Consider the following 5,340-nt stretch of genomic DNA (forward strand, 5'->3'; position numbering starts at 1 on the left):
CCCGTGACGTCAGCCGCTACGTCACACGGGGGCCTCCCACCGCCATGTTGCTGGTGGCAGCAGGGATCAGATCTGTCTTCCTCCCCTCAGTGTGTGAGATCACTGTGTGCAGAATTCTATGACTGCCACAGCATAGTATGTGCCAGGCACAGGTTATATCATATATATAATTATATAGCCACACTCACATGGTGGCCTCAGGCACAAACAAGTCTCCTGCAATGTCACTTCCTTCTGCCCTTACCCTTCAGCTCATAAATATTATTATAGCTATCCATTATGGATAAGGTGCTGCAAGGGGATAAAGCTGACCATAAAAATTAAAGTACGTACTGTGGGCCTGATTTGTTACGGATCGCTATTGCCGATTGTGGCGTACTGTGCATGCGTATGCATCGCCGTGCGCGAAGGCTTCACGGCGATCGTTCTGTGATTGCAGAGACCACGCAGACACACCGCAGAGTGATTGACAGGAAGTACCCTTTGCGGGATATGACGGGGATGGTCGGCAAAATGCAGGTGTGCCAGTGTGTTTGAACGCCGTTACAGGGGGGTGCATAAATTAGCCACTGCGATGGCATACGCAGTATTTTTGAGGCGGAAATTAAGTTGCCGTCGGATCGTTGGAGGTAGAGAATAAACTCTCCCAGGTAGTAAAAAATTAGCCTACACTAGATTCCTTATGGAGAGAAGCCTCAATCCAATCCATTCAGAATGGAAATGTTCCAATCTCTCTATACTGACCTACTGCACAGTACAAACTCCGCTCCTAGTCTGTTCTTGTTCTCTAGGCCGTGTAACATTTATTAATAGATTACTATAGAATGTAACAAAATTACGTTACAAAGAACCAGATAGGATCAGCCAGCGGATCAAGGCCACAGCTGGGGGGCCTGTCATGGGTCCTACAGCCGCTCTACAGGGAGGGTAAACCTCTGGGGTCAGGTGGAGGAACGGCAAGATTGTCTGAGATGGGGTATGGTTAGCGTTATATATATACCTTGATGAAGTCCCCAAGTGGATGAAACGCGTTGGTATAGCTGCCTTTTATGACTGAATGAACTATACAGATAAGCACTTTTTGCAGAAACTTACTATTTATATTCTTAAAATAAGCTTTGCACTTTTTTAAAGAATTTTTAAAATATTTTCTTTTACTTGGTTTTATCCACTGATCCCTTTGTGTTTATTGGCTTTTTTAAATATTTAAATATATATATACTCCAACTGCTTTTAAGATGTATTTAAATGTATAAAATGCATTTTCTAAAGTCATCTTAAATATTTATTAGCACTATTTGCACATTGTGGAAACCTATTGTCTTGAATTATCTGTGCTTGTATGCACAGGATTTAGATATATATCTTTTCCAATTTAAAATATTACATTGTGATTATAAATTTTACACTGTGTATGGTATATTCACTGGTTTATGTGTACACACTTTCACTATTATTATATACGTAAGTTGCTAGTCACCTAACATATTTGCAACAATATATATATATATATATATATATATATATATATATATATATGTGTGTGTGTGTGTGTGTTGGGCCACGGAGGTTTATACAAAAAAAAAAGAAGACGTGCCCAGTTCTCCCTCTTTGCAGCAAATAGTGGACTTGCCCCCACTGTACTCGCCCAATTAGGAGTCAGTAGGGAGAATAATGTTTTAAAGTTGTTGTTTTTTAAGTTGCACAGGTAAGCTTTTATTTCCCAGTGATATGGGAATCCTATTAGGTTTTATATTTATTTGTTGATTTATGGGAGGGGGAAGGTAAGGGATTAAGGATACTACAGATATATCTATGTTGACAAAGTCAAAACATTTTTAAGAGAATGGAAGGAATATATCAAAGTGACAAGAATGGAGATGTTCATACTGGAAGTGGGAAGCTGATATTTGTCACAGCATGTATAGCGATTAAGAGGAGGGGGCTTATTGGTAGACCCTAAAATAAGGCAGACATGTATGCTTATATTTTGGGGGGGGATATTTCAGGACCTGACTGTGGCAACATTCCACAAATACGTTATTACACCCCTTTTATGACTGTCACTGGGATAAAGTGTCAGATGGCCAGCTGGCTGGGAATGGCATACATGACCCTTGGAACAGATTCAGACATGGACGCTGAAGCACAGCCACTGTGTCTTTGTACGCCGCTGCGTCCAGGGATGCAACAATGGATCACTAGAGTGACTGTCTGACATCTGTGTCAGTGGTGTAACTGGGTTTGGTGTCACCCAGAGCACCTACTCACCCTGTCACCCCCAACTGTGGATCCATTGCTCGCGCCAAAGGCGATATGTCCTCAAATCCACGCGCCCTGTTGAATGACGCTTTGGGAGCATGTACCCCTTCTCGTCACATTGGGTGCTTGCCCAGCACTCCAGAACGCAGGCTGTCGCCGCCCCCCCTCACCAACCCTTAAATGGCCACAGTAGGTCAATCATTCTGTGCCTTAGGGGGGACTGCGACCGCCGTCACAGACACAGATCGGCACATGCGCAGTACAGATCCTGCGCAGATCGCAAAACATCGGCATTGTACGTAGACCATCGGGTTTGCGTTCAGCGCTGGATCAGGCCCTGTGTCCATATTCTCTCCACTTCTTGCTGCTGTGTCATTTATTCTGGGAGTTACTATAATGGATAATTACCGGACAGAGAGGGAGAGACCTTTCCTGGGTCACTGAACATAACGTAATGTGAATGCGTTGGCTTAGGCTGAGCCCCTTGCGGCGCACTGGCACTTACACGCACCTTCTCAGCCATACAGTGCCCCAGGTGATTATCTTGTTGGCAGGTGAGCTCTCTGCAAGGGACATTACTCATTTCTGAGCAACCGCACCTTGTTATTATAACATGGGCATAGATTCCCAGGCCCATACTCCTGACAAGACATAAAGCCAGGGGGTGTATTTCCTGGATGGTGAATGCAATGTGGATAATCCATAGAATAGTGACAGGTCATCCTGTAAGTACTCACAGTCCTGATGGCAAACACGGGACATACATGCCACTAGCTGCAGTCAGTCCTGGTACAGGCACCTGCGGGTACATGTCATTTGGCTGTGTCATCCTAGGTTTCTGAATATCTTCATTTCCAGTCATAGAAACGCTGTATTCATGTGATCTTTAGAAGCTGCATGGTGTTTGCTATAGTTGTATGGTTATGCAAACTACAATGTTTTATGGTATTTAATGATCTCTGAGTGGTTGGTGCTGTGCTGAGTACACTGAGGGGAAAACACATTCATTATCACGCTCATATTTATTTTACAGTGATTTACAAAAGCAGGAGGTAAATTATACACAGACATATATTTATTGTTCCAGGCGGGTTGGGACAGAGGAATATGGCAGTGAGCGGCGAGCAACATCTGAATGATTACTTTTAAATGGGTTCTTTTGACAGGGCCGTAGCAGGGCAACAATGCACATTGCACCCTGGGCCAGCCCCAGCTCCTGAACATGTGACTTCATTGGGGCCCATTTATTAAGGATTGCATTTTGCAATGCGATCAGGGCATGCAGTATCGCCCATGATCGCATTGCAAAATGCGATCATACCGGCCGAATGTATGACCCGGCACATGCACGGAGACGGGCTCCGAAAAGAGCCCGTCCCTGCGATGTGGCCGCTGCGCATGCGCAGTCCCGCGGACTGCACATGAGCGGCGCCCATTGCCGGCGGAGGGATCTGGAAGATCCCTCCGCCGGCTCAAATGCGGTAAGTGCCCATAGGACACAGCGGCTAACGCTATCTGCAGATGGCGTTAGCTGCTGGGGTCAATATCGGGAATGCGAAGCATTCCCGATATTGATACATTTGGCAGCATCGCATCCCCCATAGAAACCTATGGGGGAGGCGGCTGCCGGCGGCAATGGAGGGATCGCAGCAGGTATCGGAGATCATCCTATATATAGATATCGGAGATAGCTGCTGCGGTCCCTCCTTCATACATTCGGGGGATACTAAGTATTTGAGGTAAACCCCCGAAAACAGGTGTTTTCAGGGAATTTACCTCAAATGATCTTTGATAAATGGGCCCCATTATGTCACAATGAGGGGTCAGGGCGTCATTAGTCCAGGCGGTGGCTTTCTAGGTTGTAAGCTGCCATTCTAGGTACTCTCATGCTAAATACAGTTGCCACAGTGCAGCAAGGATCCAGCCTCCTAGATATCGCTGTTTGCCCACCTCTAGTTGTGGCCCTGGACAGAAGTACAGACGTAGAGTTGTGCTGGAGACCACAGCTTGAATCCCAGTCACTTTGCCTTGGGACTTTGGAGAAGTCACTTAGGAGTCATTTTAAAGTTAAAGCAGCAATACCTTTGGTTAGCATTGCCGTTTTAAGGGTCTCATTCAGACCCGCTCGCAATCGGGTCGATGTTGGGCTCTGCACACGCGCAGCGGCCGCACTGCGGGTGCGCAAGCCCCGGAGCGAGAGAGAAATTCTCTCGCTCCGGAGCTCACTACAAAAGGGGCGGCTGTCGAAGGTGATCGACAGCTCGCCCCGTTTTGTAGGCGTAGCGGCGGGGTGACTTCACAAATGGAGGCGTTCCTAAATGAACGCCTGCGGTTTGTTGGCGGTCCCACTGACATCACCAGTGATGTCAGTGGGAGAGCTACCGGCTCTATTAGAGCCGGAAGCTCTCTGGGGCTTGCATCAGACGAGACCCTACCACAAGGGTCTCGTCGCAAGCCCTGATGGTCGCAATGGTCTTGACCATTGCGACCATCAAACTGGCCACTCACTAAAGCTGTGGGTGGTCACCCACAGCTTAGCGAGCGGCCAGGAGGCCGGCTCTTTTTAGAGATGCGGCCGCCCTCATTCAGAGCGAGCGCTCGCATTTTGCGAGCGGCTTTGAATTAGGTCCTAAGTTTCCTGCTGACACACACCGAGAAGCTGACATTTCTTACATGTACCCTTAGCCTGTTTCTTTCAACCGATACTGACATTTCCCTTTACATATTGTCTTGTCCATAATTGGATCATGCTATTGTATTGTGCTTCAATAAAGAAAATTAGTTAAAAAAATAAAAATAAAATTACACCTTTTCTCTTATGGACCTAAGAGTAATTGGGCATGGATGCTAAATAAAAAAATTACAATGTACAATAATTTGTGTGTGTGTGCCAGGCAAAATTATCCTAAAACATTCATAAAAATACAATTCCAATTGATTGCTTTTAGAGTGGGAAAAAGTAAATCTAGTTCTTTGCATGGGACATTTAAGTCTGTTTGTAAATTCATTGCATTTTAATAACTGTAACACCTCAGTTAGTGAGAGATTTTATGCTTTGAGATAAAATTAGCACCAGAA

This window comes from Taudactylus pleione, unplaced genomic scaffold (assembly GCF_031769625.1).
Source record: "Taudactylus pleione unplaced genomic scaffold, aTauple2 ptg000447l, whole genome shotgun sequence".
Lineage (NCBI taxonomy): Eukaryota > Metazoa > Chordata > Amphibia > Anura > Myobatrachidae > Taudactylus > Taudactylus pleione.